We start from the raw sequence: 16,939 nt of genomic DNA, 5'->3' as shown, positions 1-16,939 counted from the left end.
TGTGTGTGTGTGTGTGTGTGTGTGTGTGTGTGTGTGTGTGTGTGTGTGTGTGTGTGTGTGTGTGTGTGTGTGTGTGTGTGAGAGAGAGAGAGAGAGAGAGAGAGAGAGAGAGTGAGATCAATCATCCAGTGGTACCAGCAGCAGTTAAAAGGTTGTATACCTCTCAACTTCTTAACTCAAAAAATGGATAAACCTTAAAAATAAAGGGGGAAAAGTTTGAAAAATAGGAGCAGATTTTAAATACTGCTCTTTTAAAATTAGAAAGTTGGATGAATAACAGGATTTGTGGTAGCATGCATTTTTGGAAGGAAATAAAGTCTGAAACTCAAATGTATAACATTATTTAGTGACTTTAGTCCAAAATGATTTACAACAAGCCACAAAATTTAGGAGTAAGTGGTCAAAAAATGAAGTAAATATCTCAATATGTATTGAAAATATATTTTGGATGTAAAATATTTCCTCCAAAACTATTAACATATACTACAGCAAGTTTGAAGGAACTATTTTACATAAAAAATATATATTAAAAAATATAGTAAAAAAAGTAAAACACAACAGTTTTACAGACAGCCCATTTTCTAAGCACAATAATGCCTTCCAGTGTGTGTGTTACTGTTTAAATTATGCCCTATCATTCACACAGTAATACACATCCTGCTGGACATTACTGCTTAAGTAATGTCTCTAGTAAATCCTGGCTCTAGGCATCACGCATCAGTCATTGGTATGGATACAAGAAGCTACATTTGATACCCTGCCGTTGTTTATGTCACTTCTGGATAATGTGAGCACTTCTGGCTATAACACTGTTTTGTACAAGGGATCAGTGTCTGGCATGGTATTTAATAAATACTGCATTTATACATTTTTTATTAACAACTGTTAAAATACAATTGCCTTACTGTTCTGACTTGTAAATTTTTATACCTTCAATGAATTCTGTTTTACTATGTGTTTATACTTTAAAATTATTAAAGTGCCCATTTTATGTATTTTTAATTTATTGAAAACATTAAAACTTATAGATTATATCCAATGTAATATATTGAAAATTTCTCTGCATGGTGTCACCAACATTTCTATACAAATTCTATGCCATAACTCTATCATCTGAAACTAAATATTGTGTTAAATTAAGACATTTGAATTATGATTCAGGATTATTAAAAGTAACTGTGTTTGGATACAGTGCTAAATCATACCTAGTTGTCTATAAATATTACTGTTACATTTGTTTAATGTTAGCAGAAACTATTATACATTTAATTTTGGTTACAGACTGATGTTATGTGGCTATTAGTTGATTTAGTAATATATCAATTCCCACTTTAACATTATTTTGAAAACAGCAGCTGTTCACCAGCATAACTGTTCATTTTTGCTTTCTTCCTGTTGCTAGAGTGTGATCATTTCCTGTCTTTTTCTGCTCCAATGATGGAAGTTTTGTTAACAAAGTTTGAGCAAGAATGTGCCCAGTAGTGTTGTGTGAAGTTGCCTTACAGTTTGTTTCTCAAAGAGATTTATGAATCTTGTCTCCAAGGTATGTCTTTATGTTCTCCATTTCTTAAAACTTTCCCTAACGCGTGCATAAAACTTTCAACAAGTTGCTTCACTTATGCTCATAAACACGTTACTTTTTTCAGCTTCATTTCCATGTCATTTGCAAAATCTTCATCTGTTTCCTGTTGATTGATGATCTGAGTTTTTAAAACATAAGTTATGACAAATAGTTAATTTTCTTATCCATAACTAAAATTATAGTACTGGTACACTTTGTAAAAAATGGTTCTACTACATATTTTATGCAGTCCTTTCACACTTTCATAGCTCAGTTGTCCTTTTTTTGATTCGGGTCATGTCTGACTTCAAGGCCTTGTTTTTCACCTTACCTCTGTCTTGACTCCAGGGCCATTGCTAGTACTGCATACACCAACTTATTCCTTCATCAGAAGGATCGCATCTCTCCAGACGAAGAGTGTGTCTCACCTGTTTTGGATTTGATGCTCTGCAACTGGTGGGGGGGGGGCAGACAGGGGGTCATCATACTGCAATGGATGATAGACTTTTTATACCTAACATTTTCCTTTTACATGCCATTAGATGGGCATACAGTGGTACCATAAGGGAACCATCCCCATCTTTGTGATGGGATTCTTTGTGTGCATAACCACATTACACTGAAGTGTCTGTTTCATTATAGATCTAGTATCACCACCACACATACAAACATGGCTCCTCCTACCTCTTCTGCAAAAAACATGCAGGTATTGACTCATCACTCCATTCCCCTCCTGCAGGTATTGCCTCATCACTCCATTCCCCTGCCACAGATATTGCCTCATCACTTCATTCCCCTCCTGCAGGTATTGTCTCATCTCTCCATTCCCCTCCTTGCCTCATCACTTCATTCCCCTCCTGCAGGTATTGCTTCATCACTTCATTCCCCTCCTGCAGGTATTGCCTCATCACTCTATTGCCCTCTTTCAGGTATTGCCTCATCACTCTATTCCCCTCCTGCAAGTATTGCCTCATCACTTCATTCCCCTCCCACAGGTATTGCCTCATCACTTCATTCCCCTCCCGCAGATATTGCCTCATCACTTCATTCCCCTCCTGCAGGTATTGCCTCATCTCTCCATTCCCCTCCTTGCCTCATCACTTCATTCCCCTCCTGCAGGTATTGCCTCATCACTTCATTCCCCTCCTGCAGGTATTGCCTCATCACTTCATTCCCCTCCTGCCTGTATTACTGCAGAACTCAAGTCATCTGGGTCAGATAGGGGTTTATCCTTCTCTGACACTCATGCAGCCAACAATTAAAACTAACAAATATACACCTTTGGATAAATATCATGGAAATTCATGGTACTACATTCCACAGAACCCTGAAGCTGCCTGGGTAAAACCTCATAAATGATCACTTTTTTTTAGTTAAGCTTCAAAGAAGATGATTAAGTAGAACCAGGTTTCAGGAGAGGCTTACCTGGTGATTGAGTTCCCAAATGCAGACACATTTCAAAAGCTTCTTGCGTTAGAATCTGGTATTCATTTTGCCCATAAAACTACCTTGTGGTGAGTAGCCATTTGAAACATCATGGCACACAGGATCAAGTATTGGAATATGAACACTGTCTGAAAGTCCAGAATTAAATACAAAATATGGGATTTCCTATTTCTCAGAATATTCCCTTTTCTCGGATGTATGGTGATGCTGGAGTTGGTATATGTAAGTTAAGAGGGTGATGGAAGGCTTGACCCACACATCAGAAGGTGCAAAGTGGCAAGAAAACAAGTTTAAAGAAAAAGAGCCTTGTTTTGTATTCACTCTTCTCTTGTATTTTCAGACTTTTTTATATGTCTGGAGTCTGCATTTTGATGCTTGACATTTTAATAGGGAGCCCTGTAGTGATGCAATTGGTTGTTTTAGGATGTGTGAATAGTCTATCTGTGCTGTATATCAGAAATGAAGTGTATACAGACTTTCTCTTTTAGGTTCATAGGTACTTGCGAGGCTATTGATCTGTGAGGATCTTAAGATGCCTAGCCTTACATTCCCATGTTAATTTTTAGCCCTTATATCTTGCATACAAATAACCCAGAGAGGGCCATGCAAGACTGTATTTGGACATTTATATGTCTCCCCTTTCCACAAGGGACAGGTGTGCTAAACCAGCAGTGAACTTGTGGTTACCCATCCATTTGTCCAAATTACATTTGAATAGAGTAAGAGAAGTCCTAAGCTTTATATGTAGTGGAAAATAATTCCAAAGAGGCAGTATTCTCTGATACATAGCAATCCCTCCAGCATATTATATTTATTTTGTAAAAGTCATTGAGATCCCTTGAGCAGGTGTTTGGTTCCAATAGGTCTGACAGAATAGGTTCTGCTGAAGATCTGTATGTAAAGCACAGGTTGCCACTCAGTACCCTATATGATAATAAAAAGAGGAACACCACTTTTGAGCTGGTCTGTATAGTTTTTATGATATAGGCCCTTGATTTTCTTTTTTTTTTTTTTTAGTGAGAAAGCACTTTGGTCATTCCAGGAGTGACAACTGTTTGGACAAGAATATTCCAAGAGGTTTTATAGTAAATGATCAGCCTAATGACTACTGAATACAGTGGAATAATTACATACTTGGAGCTGGATGATGCAATACCCTTATTTATAACCTGTACCATGAAAAAGGACTTAATTAGAACAGTGGACGCATGGTGCCAAAGAACGGCTCATTATTAACATAGATTCCCAGATACATAACTACTGGGTCTATTTTTAAGGGTGTGTTCTCAATGTGATAGTTACATGGGAAGTCACCCTTACCAAAGGATACTATACACTTCTTGACATTTTATTTTAGTCTATGTCTTTTCACCAGCTGTCTGTTCAGGACAGGCCTTCTTAGAAGATCTTAGTGTCCTCTGGGAAGTTTATGATAGCACCAAGTATGCAGTCATCTGCAAACTTAGTCATACACAATCTCTTAATATTAGCTTTGACCACCATGAAGTAAATGACAAATAGGAGTAGCCCAATGACTGAACCCTAGTCTTTTGGAGGAGGAGGTAGAGCCACCCACCCTACCTCCTCGGGTTCTGTTTGTGAGTCAGTTTGCTGTCCAGTGAGTTATACAGAGATTGGCATTTAGCTGGAAGAGTTTGCCTATGATACCTGAGTGGTGGATGGTGTCAACAGCCTTTGTGAGGTCTCTATTTGTGATGTATACTATTTTACCATCATCTTTTGCTTTCAAAGAAGTTAACCAGGTTAAGTAGGCAAAACCAGCCCTTGAGGAATCTGAACTAGGTTGGGTTGAGAGTCTGTAGGTCACCTATATCCTTTCTTATTAATTCCATAATGATTCATTCCATAGTTTTTCAGAAGAGACTGGCTAGTCTTAAGGGTCTACAATTACCTGAGGCCACTGAATTCCCACTTTTGTGCAAGGAAATGACAGTTGCTTTCTTCCATTCATCAAGCATGAAGCCTGTTTGGAGGATGAAACTGAATAGCTTCTGTAGGGAAATGGACAAGTCATGTTGCAGGCTAACCAGCAGGCAGACTGGTGTGTTATCTTTCCCCATTGACATAGTATTCTTGGCCTTAGACAGCACCCTGAGAAATTGTTCTTGGGAGATTTTAGAGGGGTGTAGGTGGGGGTATGTAATCTGAAAAACTAGAGGGAAAAGGGGGATGAAGTTTGAGCTTGTATCTGCTAGTAGACTGGCTATGTCCTGAGGGTTTGAGTATGTAATATTGTTTTCTCTTAGCTCTGTAAAGTGCTGAATATTATTTCTGAGACTTTTGACATAATTAAAGCGGGTTTTGTGGTTATCATTTGCCTGGGTGGCTATTTTTACCTCATAGCTGACTTTGATTGATTTAATCAGGGTCCAGAGTTCCTTGTTTAGTTTAGCAAGAGTGTTTTTGGCACATTGAGATTAAGATTTATTTTTATGTGCAATTATTTTTATTTCTCTTATTATAGAGTCTGTTTGTATTTGGCTTCTACCATAGTTGAAGTCTTCTAGAAGAATGTTATTTGGCTTAATACATAACAATGCCACAATAGTTAGGTAGGAGTTATGGGTCAAGGTGGGCAAAGGGGGGTCTTTTAGTAATCTATGGTATGATACAGGATTTTGTTAATAGTAAGTTGGACATGAAGGAGTTCCAGATCATTATCTTGTCTATCAAATAAGGAGATGAAGAGTTTTTTTAAGAATATGGTCCCTCCATCTATTGTAGTAGGCCTGAACATGAGATAGGCATTGAAACAATGCACTGATGGAGTGCTGTTAATGGTGTTGAACTAGGACTTTGTGATGATGCATATATCATTGTTATATAGGATAAGGAGCACTTGTAGGGAGTGGAGTTTTTTGTTAATGCCCTATGATTGATCAGCAATACCTTACTATTACCCAGATTCTGTTTAGTTATGTTGGAAGCTTTAGAAGACTAACATTGACTAAAAATGGCACTTTGGGAGTGGACAAGGATTTAGCTAATATAACAAAGCCTTGGGGGAAAGGTGCAGGCTATCCTTGGCAAAGCAGATATGATTGTCTACCATCTGTTCACAAGCTGATATATACTGTGCCACCTTTGAATGACACCAGAAGCTAAGCTAATTACTGAAAGCAATAATCTTTCATTCGTATCTTAACATAATTTTTCATGATGTAGAATGCTTCTCAGAGCTAGGGTCATAACAGACAAATATAACAAGAGCTCCATCATGTCTCTTCTCATATAGTCCAAGAAAATACATCTTGGGTCATTTAGACCTACATGTACTATCATAGTCTCATATGTAAATTGTGGTGCAAGGACTCAAGTACGTGCATCAGGTGGCAAATCCTCACACCTGATATGCAACTGACTTTGACTGTCTCTTTGCACAACTTGGTGATGGTACATTTTTGTTTCTCACTATAGAGTCTCTTAGGACCCATGGGATGGGGGTTGGTGTAATGGTTAAGGAGTTTTCTTTAATGACACAAGGTACAGGGTTTGATTCACACCTTTGAAAGGAACATTGGCTAGGCTTAAAATGACTCACAAAGGCATCTAGCCTAGTACTTACTTATGAACCTCACATCACCGCAGAGAGGAAAAAACATATGTATCCAAGTCCATATATACCAGTGTAATAATCATTTTTTTCCAAAAGGACAAGCACAACTGAAAGCCGGTATATATGGACGTGGATATACATGCTTTTTCCTCTCTGTGCTGACTTGAGCTCTTTCTGTTGGAATGTGTGTTTTCATTTGATTGAGCTTGTCTCTGCAGTTTGATACTCTTTGATTGGGATTTACCTATGAACCTAAGATACTGGATTATGAGGAGCTGTGTCTTATGAACTTATTATGAACTGAGTCAATGTGACTCTTAGATGTATGCTTCATGGTGGGTGCTGCCTGTGCAGTGTGCTTGTGAGGTTGCTGAGGACACTTGCTTTTTAGGTTACATTTTGGAGGCCTTTGTGGTTTAGGTAAATTAATTTTAAGTGCTTTCACATATGTAGGTCTATGTGTTTAGTCTGAGCTATGTGTGCTTTGTTTCGTGTCTGGTTGTGTGGTACTGACAACTTTCTTTACAGATTTGTGTGAGAGCTTTGCCTCCAATAATATTATATAAATAGATCTCTCAAACACTGTGAAAATTTTTTTAAAAAATAGGTTATTGTCAGTAAACATGAGACAACTGTTACATTGTCTCAGGATGCCTATTTCAACCAGGCTGATTACAGAGACTGTGGGAAATTGCAAATCCATCATTCCAGGTGTTTATTAATGTGAGCTGAAGAGGGCATTTTGCTTATGGCTTTAGAGGTGATTTGATGCTACTTATCTAAAACATAAAATCCTTAATGCCTAAGCTAAGTGTAGACTAAGTGTACATGATCTGTATTCAGGAACATCCCGACCTCATTTTTGTGCTTTCTAGTCACTCACAAAGATTACACTATGTGTACATGTAGTTTATATTTTGTGGTAACCTCTGTATATCTCCCTTGATATGTAAGCCTGCAAGAGAATCAGTAGGAAACCTAAAATTAAGAGGAAGAAGGTGCACTTATGGAAGGATTCAATAAAGCCTACACAGTCATTTTTCACAGTGTGCGTGTCATGGCACAATGCGCACACAGCTGTGAATATTTTTAGATTCAGTAAACTCCATGTAGTGGCGCACACTCATATGCAAACATGGTAACGTCCATGGAATGCTAATTACAGCATAAGTAGCTGAACTGTATGCTAATGAAGCAAACAAACACCATGGAGTGATTCAACAAGCTATAAAGCAACCGTGTAGACTCTGTGTTCATGTTGCCACTATATTCGAAAACTTTCAGAATACAGCCACGGAATGCAGCCTACATGGAAACAAGAGTCAGAACTGACCTTAACAAGTAACAGCAGACACATCATGACATGATTATACAAGGCAGATGCTACAAAAGTAGAGTAATAATAGCAACAGTCCTTTTTAAGTGCCATGACATAAATGCAGCTTCACTCCCACACCCCCAAATGAAGAATATACTTGTAAGTAATGTAGACAGCTAAATGTATAAACCACATGAAACAGAATATTCATACTGTCATGTAAGCATATGCAGGATGTAGCTGATGAAATGCAAATTTTATCCAAAACTGTATTCCTCTGTGCAGATATATAGCAAACTAATACCCTGTCTCGTGTTTACAACATTGGGATCACCTTCAGTTTCCCTACCTACATGGTTACCAACTGTGTAGATTCAGGGCTGTCAGCACAATGAAGATGCAAATGAGGTCAAAACTCAGAATTGCTGAATCACAAAAAATAGTAACCATGTAGGGATGTTCACCTCATGTAGGCACTTCCACAGTGTTTGTTTTCAATGGATGTCAGCAGTAAATGATGACATTAGGGGGTTGTCAGGTTACACTTGCAGAGGTGTACATGTAGGTCTGTGAAGGGTGAAAGTGCATGTAAGCAGTGTACAATGCACAAGTTCTGTTCTGTTTCATCCTCTGAATTTTTTGTTAAAATGTGTCTTCTCTGCCTGCTTTAAGTAATTTTATTTTTATTTTTGGCATTGTTTGCACGATGTGGCTCTTAGCGCAATAACAAGAAATGGAGGAATGAATGGCAGGTTTCACTGTGTTTGTCATGTAACTATTCCTGTGGCAGCATGTGTATGTATAAGGTGATCGTATAGATGGTCATAGGTTCTAGTACAGGGTGTGCAACCTTTCCTTCATGTTTTGTGCTCCATGTTTGCATGATATCACAGTAAGAGAGGAAAGTAATACAAATGTTGACTGTACTTACCTTATTTGCACAAAGGTGTGTAGAGTTGCATGGTGTTGTGTGGTAATGCATGGAGGTGTGCAAAGCACATTAATAAGCAAGCAGTAAATGTGTTTAATAGATGCTAATTATAGCATAAACAGGTGAATTGCAGTTTAATGAACCAATCCAGCATGATGGAGCTATTCAACAAATTCTAAAGCATCCATGTACCTCCATTCTGTTTTTTCCTGAATACTTCAGTACTGTCGAAGTAGACAAGGACATTTTAACTGAACACAATGCTAGGGGCTGCTTCAGCTTTGCTCTATATGTATGTGCTAGAGGCTGAAGCCAGTGCTGCTGATGCTGGTGACAATAGGCCTAGGCAGAGAAGGAGAAGAGTGTTCAGGCCCAGAGTAACTTATGAGATGCTACATGACCTGGAGATTGTAGATCACTACAGGGTGGACAGGGACACATTACAAGAACTCTGTGAGCTGTGACACCCTCAACTCAGAGCCAGAGACAACTGAGGGGAACCCATACCAGTGGAAACTAAGGTATGTGTTTTCCTTAGAAACTTAGCTACAGGTACTTTTCAAAGACCAGCTTGAGAGATGATGGGTGTGTCACTGACATCAGTATCCAGGATCCTCCACCAATTCCTGGATGCTATGCTCATACATGCCAGTAAGCACATATGTTTTCCCAATAGTTCTGAGGAGTGGGCCAGCAATATGTGACAGTTGTACTGTATAGCACACTACCCTGAATTACTGGGTGCCATAGATTGCACTCATGTACACATTAAGGCACCACCTGGTGAGTAGGGTAGAATCTACATTAACCACAAGGGATGCCACTCCAACTGCTAAGTTATGTGTAATGCCCAGGGAATTATCTTGAATGCGTGTACTGGCAGCAGTGGCAGTTATCATGACTCCCATATCTGGCACACATCACAGCTGTACCAGATGTTTGCTAGGGAGGACATCCCACAGGGCCATTTACTGGGGGATGCTGGCTATGCACTGGAACCGTGGCTGATGGCACCCATCAGAAGTGCGCACACAGCCACGGAAGAATGTCATAATGAGATACATGCTCAAACTAGAAACATCATAAAGCATGGGTTTTGGCTGCTGATGTCACAGTTCTAGTGGCTAGATATATCTGGTGGAGCCCTGCAGTATAATCTTTGCACATGTACACAAGTCTTCACAGTATGTACTATGTTACACAATGTGATCCTGTGGAAGCAGCTGCAGCAGGATTAGTAAGGGGAAGGGACACACATCCCCCCACCAATGCCTAGGTCACCAGTCAGAGGACTAGGAGGGGAACCACCAGCTGCTGGAGGCAGTAGTAGAGAAGTAGGTGTGCTCAGTGTGCCCTTGCTTTGGCTAAGAGACAATGCTTAGCACATTCACTGACCACCTAGGTGCCTAATACATTTCTTCTACTCACATACATATAGTAAAATTGATGCCAAGCAACACTCACAACCTTTAACTCCCCATGTATTGGCTTTGTACTGCTTGTATCAGACAGAGTCAGCCCTGAGCTAAAAACTGTGTCAACTGCTGCATTTGCAAGGTAAGTCCTGAGCTTAGACTGTATTCTTCAATAATATTATGGCATATCCTTGTATTGTGTAACCCGGTACAGTAATCAAGTAAATAGTGGTAGATTTGTACAAAAGGTACTTTAACATGTGACAGCAGATACTTATTTGACTTATAGATGTCCATTAGTAAGTAGTAGGCATCAGGCATCAAAGATTCACCCACTCATACCTCTCAAGAATACTGCTGATCACTGCATGGCCTCAGTTTAGCACCATACCTTTGTACTGGTAAATCACTAAAGAGAGAAGTTAGAAAGTAATGATACACATTGCAGTTTCTGACTTCAGATCCCTTCCCAAGATCAAACAACAAGCAGGATGCATAACAAGGACATAATAAGAGCATCATATACTTGTTTGTGCCATAACAGTAACTGAGCTTTTTGCCCCCCCAAAAGAGCAGTGAACCCTTGTTCATTCCATAGCAGTAACTGAGCTTTGCCCCCCCCAAAAGAGCAGTGTACCCTTGTTCATGTCATAACAGTAGCTCAGCTATGCTCAGCCCTAAAGAACAGTATATGCCTGTCTGTGCCATCCAAACTGGCCATCAGCTGCTGGCAACTGCATATCATATAACCCCCTGTTAATATCCTCACACATTTTAAGACCAAAGATATTTTTATTTATTTTATTTATTTTTATTTATTTAACATTTGTTGACCGGGAAAGTCCGACTAGGTTCCACAGATCCTGTTTTCAGTGGAGGCCCGGGGAGAAATGCTCCAGAAGCAAGTCTTTAGAATGTGGGAGGAAACCCACGCGAATGCAGGGAGAACATGCAAACTCCACACAGAAGGCACCCCAGCCGAGAATCAAACCGGAGAACCTCTTGCTGTGAGGCAACAGCATTAACCGCTGCACCACTGCGCCGCCCATATGGAATATGGTTATGGATATGGATATGGAATCGCTTACACACTGCATGTCTCACACTACTGCTCAGATAACTGATGAAGTAGCAAGAAACACAGACGTGTAAGACAGAGCTGTATATTTGCAAGCATAATCATAAAAGGTTGTATGATCACTAAGTGCACTGCATCCAAATATAATAAAGAGCATTAAATGTACAAATTGCAGATAATGGTTTGATAGCAGTGTACATTCTGCTACAGTTGGTTGTGTGAAAAATGACTTCAGTTTTTTTTTGCTGCAAAGCTGTTTGTGTGGCAGAGAGGAGTATGGCATCCATCCTGTTTTCTGAAGATGCATTGGTGTGAGAGTTCAAATCCCAAACTATGTAGAAATATCTCATGTGTAAAACCATTTTCTACCGTGTATAGCATACATTGCTCTTGCTCATTTCATGTATGTCTCCCCTTTTTTTCTACTTTTGTTATATTTAATTTCACTTTTTTTCTTGATGTGCCATGTAGCACAAACAGTGGAACCAGAGAACAAATAAGTTCAGGTTTGGCTTGCTTATGTGGTTCACAAAGCAGGGCATTATGGACACAGGAAAAAATGGACCACCTAGGAAGCAGACAGCCAAAAATAGAAACCGTATACATTCAATTAATGTTCTTGGCCATCACAAAAACCCAGGCTGGAGTACAGATGGTTCTGGGTTCTAGTACAGTGTGTGCAACCCTTGTTTTACTGCTGTGACATTGCAGTTTACAGCAATGAAGTGCAATACAGACAACTGTCTTCTCAACCTTCTTGTGGCAACAGGTTTAAGTGCAGGACTGCAATATATATAGACCTAAGTACAAAATCAGCAAATTCCATACAGTATTAGTTTTATTGATTTAGTAATTTATGTATTATAACATTTATGATGAAATGTATGATTGCAGGTACACTGTGTACTGTAGTCCTGTACATGTTTTTTTCTATCTGAACTGGCATGGCCTTCACTTTTGCCAACAACACATACACAACTGCCTGTGCATGCAATAACCCTGAAATTGCATTGCTTGCCACTGTTGTGCTCTGCTTACCATCGTGGGAATGTGGTGCTGATAACTAACAGGTGTATGTTAGATAATACTAACTGTGAGATAGTAGTAATGCAGCTCGCATTTGTGCACTGCTTACCTACAAGCAAACAGGTGTATCTTCCAGGTGTGTACACTTAGTTAACCACTGCGAAAATCTGCTGCTCACTGTGCTATGGAACTGTATATATGATGCTTTATTATTGGTGTTTATTGTCCATTTCCTTAGTATGACATAAAACTACATGTGGAAACACTGCAAACTAAGGGCCCAATATAACTATACATCATATATTTGAAATACATACATGTGATGGCCTCCCCAACATGTACTACAACCCTGGGGTCTCAGTACTTTTTCCACACATATATCAATCGCACTACAAAGAATACTATATAATGTTGTGTGCTTCCTCATGGACAGGGCCCATTGGTGGTGCACACAACCTCTCTCTGCTAAACCCAAACATCCAGCTATGCTAAATAAGGGTACTTGTATTGTTATACAGCTAAGCTTCTAAACAGCCTAGTGATATTAGGCTGGTAGTCTCATATGATACTATGAATCTATGTGCCTATGCAGACCTCCCAAGATGTTGTACCTTACATGGCATGCTGTCATCTACTATAAATTCTCCTGTATAAATCAGACTTATGTTGTGGAGCTTGCAATAAATACTGCGTTCTGTAGTCTATGGACTTACATAGGGGTTCTGTTCTCACTTCAGTCGACTGTGTGTATCTGTAGTCAGCAGAGTAGACATGATATTTTACAGTTACATCTCCAGTGACATGGATGGCCAGTTTTTTGATAGTTGCTCATGCCTACACATCCCTTTCCTACAGACATCCCAGCCTCTTTTCTCCAAAATGACCTGCTGATGTTATCTGCTATACATTCACTTGCACTCCTAAATAAATCAGACTTGTGCAGTGGCACTAGCGTTGAGTAATGTGCTCTGTAGTCTGTGCACTTAGGTAGGGGTTCTGTTCTCACTGCAGTTGACTGTGTGTGTGTGTGTGTGTGTGTGTGTGTGTGTGTGTGTGTGTGTGTGTGTGTGTGTGTGTGTGTGTGTGTGTCTGTAGTCAGCAGAGTAGACATGTGCATCCTACAGTTATATCTCCAATGGCATAGATAGCCAGTTTTTTGATAGTTGCTCATACCTATACATCTCTTTCATACAGGCCTCCCAACCTCGTCTCCCACATGGCCTGCTTATGTCATCTACTATAAGTTCACCTGCACTCCTGTATAAATCAGACTTGTGCCATGGCACTTGCATTAAGTGCCATGTTCTGTATTCTGTGCACTTAGGTAGGGGTTCTGTTCTCACTGCAGTCAATGTTACATGGATTGACAGTTTTTAGATAGTTGCTCATGCCTACACATCCCTTTCATACAGGCCTCCCAACCTCTTTTCTCCCACATGACCTGATAATGACATCTACTATAAGTTCACCTGCACTTCTGTATAAATCAGACTTGTGCCATGGCCCTTGTGTTAAGTACTGTGTTCTGTAGTCTGTGTACTTAAGTAGGGTTTCTGTTCTCACTGCAGTCAAGTGTGTGTGTGTGTGTGTGTGTGTGTGTGTGTGTGTGTGTGTGTGTGTGTGTGTGTGTGTGTGTGTGTGTGTGTGTGTGTGTGTGTGTGTGTGTGTGTGTGTGTGTGTGTGTGAGCTGTTGCTTGACATTACAGAGAGCATTTTACACCAGCATGTGGAAAATGTAGTCCAGCCTCAACAGACTCTGCTGATGTCATCAGTTATATGATAGTTATGGATATGTAGTAATCCCATCAGGGCAAGGTCAAAGAGTAGGCTGGAGGCCAGGCAGATGTGACCTCATCCTATACCAGACAGATTACAGTGAAATGGCTTTTAATGTATCCACAAGCATCACAGCATGTTTTGTAGCATCTGAGTTATGTTGATGAGAAAGACCTGCAGGCTCTCCACATACACTTTCTAGATCTAAGCTGACCCATCCAGTGGAAGTAAGGCATCCTGTAGTACTGCTGAGATTTCCTCCTAGCAAACAGTAATCATCCACAGCTGCAATCCATTATTAATCTACACCATATAAAAAGGCCACCCTGTAGCTAGGAAAACTGATGTTGAGGAGAGTTCTACATATTTAGAAAAGTGATTGCAAGTTTTTACTACATGATATCTGTACAAAGGAGTACTGCATCTCAGAAGGTATGTTTCCATTTTGTCATCTACATACTGCATATGCTGGAATGCATTTAACAATAATGTGAAGCACAGGCTTTTACATTGTTATCTGTATGCATTACTTAGAAGTGTACTGGTGGCATGGCCATGTTTGTCAAGCTATTTCAGAGGTACACATGATTGGAAAGACATGTAAATGCATTGAAATGAATGCTGTGTGAGAAATATGTACAAAAGTTTCAGGACAGGTCCTTTGACAGCACTTTTAGTAGCATTTCAAAGATGTTTTCTTAGCCACAAGGGTAATTTTTCTGTTTTGTAGGGGTGGTGGCTAAGGTGAGTTACTCTTATGGCACTAACATGGATATGGTGCTCTTCTTACTCTCCTTGTGTTGCATCATGCCTGTTGTTAGTATAGCACATCTGTAGACTCTTTAATGTTTCTCCAGTGGGTAATAGTGAATGGCTACCTTTTATGTTACATCTATAAACACTTATTTTGTAGTTATGTGATACCGATGTGTAATATACTTTGGTTTTCTTTTAGAGCACCCACAATAATGGCAGGGAGATCACTCAGTCAATGCCAAAGAATATTTACAGATGCCAAAATCTAGGTTATCTTTAATGGTTTTTGGCAACATGGTGTCTTCCTACTTTGCAGGGGCAAGAGACAGTTCACCCTTTGTCTGCAAATATTAAATAATAAAACAAATTCCTTAGGGTCACCAGAGGCAGCTCATGCTTCAACAGAGTAAATCAAAATCAAAAAGACAAGATGCTTCCACAAAGAAAGTTTATTGTTAAAACACTATAAAAATAATAAAAGTTAAAATCCTGGATGAGTGCTTTTAGCCTTTTAAAGCCTTCTTCAGATCTGAAGTAGGCCTCACGCATCAAAGATTTACACAGTCATACCTCTCCAAAGTACTGATGATCAGTGCATGCCTTCAATTTAGCACCATGCATTTGTAACAGAAAATCATTAAAGAGAGATGTTAGAAAGTAACGAGACACATTGTAATTTCTAACTTCACAACCCTCACAAGATCAAACAACAAGCAGGATACAAAACAAGGAGAGTAACAAGAGCAACATATCCTTGTTTGTGCCTTAACAGTAACTCACCTTTGCTCCTCCCCCAAGAGAACAAGCCATTCTGGTTTGTGCCATAACAGTAACTCACCTTTGCTCACCCAAAAGGAACACTCTGTGCTTGATTATGCCATAACAGTAACTCAGCTTTGCCCCCCCCCCCGAAAGAACAGTGTACCCTTGCATGTGCCATAATAGGAACTCAACTTTGCTTCCACCCCAAAAGTGCAGTCTATGCTTGTTTGTGCCATCCAACCTGTCCTTCATTTATTGGCAACTGCATATCATATTATTCCCATTTAATATCCTCACACCTTTTAAGGTCAGTGATATAGACTGACTTACACACTGCATGACTCCGAGTACTGGTGAGATAAATTATGAATTACTAAGAAACACAGAAAGGTAAGACAGAGCTGTATTTTTGCAAGCAATAATCATAACAGGTTGTGTGATCACTAAGTGCATAATCAAATATACTAAATATAATAAATATACAAATAATTTATGCCTTGATATCAGTGTACATTCAGTTGCACTTGGCTGTGTGAGGAATGACATCAGTTCTTTACTGCAAAGCTGTTTGTGTGGCGAAGAGGGATAAGGCACGCATCCTGCCTTCTGAAGGGGCATTGAAGTGATATTTGCAATCCAGACCTATGTAGATGTATTTCAGGTGTACTAACATTTTCTACTGTGTATGTCATAGATTGATTTTCCTCATTTCAACAATTTCTCCCTTTTTTAATTTTTTTTTGGGGGGAGCACTGTTTGTGCAATGCACTACTTAGCACAAATGGGTTTGGCTGTGCTCATCTGGTTTGCATGAAGTGCAGTAATGTGCAAACTGGGCAAATGGTCCACTCAAGCAGCACACAGGACTCAGAGAGCCACAAATAGAAACTAGATGCAATCAATTAATACTAAACATATTGCCTGGCAGTGCACAGCCCCAAGCACTCTGTTTGTGAGATGGTGAGTGATGCACAATATTTTCAAATATTGCAAAACAAAAAATGTGCACTCCCAGTAAGCGCGATACCTGCAACTGGCAAGAACACATTATTCTACATTGGTCGTGATCTGTGGTAGGCATGGCAGGCATTCTTGGAGAGGGATTGGTATTCACTGTTCAAAGATGGGGTGCCTAGAAGTCCAAAGTGAATGTTGGACTCTTAGTGAATGAACATGGACCCACGCTATTGTAGAGGGACTATCATGGCTCAGATTACAAGTCAAAGACATGGAATAGTCTTACCCAGACTTTGATCAGTGCTGCAGGTATCCCCTACACTGGTGAGCAATGCA

At 39.7% G+C, this 16,939-nt stretch overlaps 1 protein-coding gene across 1 annotated transcript in view; it reads left to right on the top strand.

Moving 5' to 3' along the window:
• The window catches only part of LOC122789835 (connector enhancer of kinase suppressor of ras 2-like), a 340,361-nt gene that overhangs the window by 43,246 nt on the left and 280,176 nt on the right, over positions 1-16,939 (top strand). The gene's annotated exons all lie outside the window — the stretch shown is intronic.

The sequence above is a fragment of the Protopterus annectens genome, chromosome 15.part0, assembly GCF_019279795.1.
Source record: "Protopterus annectens isolate FY-2018-M chromosome 15.part0, PAN1.0, whole genome shotgun sequence".
Lineage (NCBI taxonomy): Eukaryota > Metazoa > Chordata > Ceratodontiformes > Protopteridae > Protopterus > Protopterus annectens.
The sequence above is the reverse complement of the archived record's forward strand: the minus strand, read 5'-3'. Positions and strand labels throughout refer to the sequence as shown.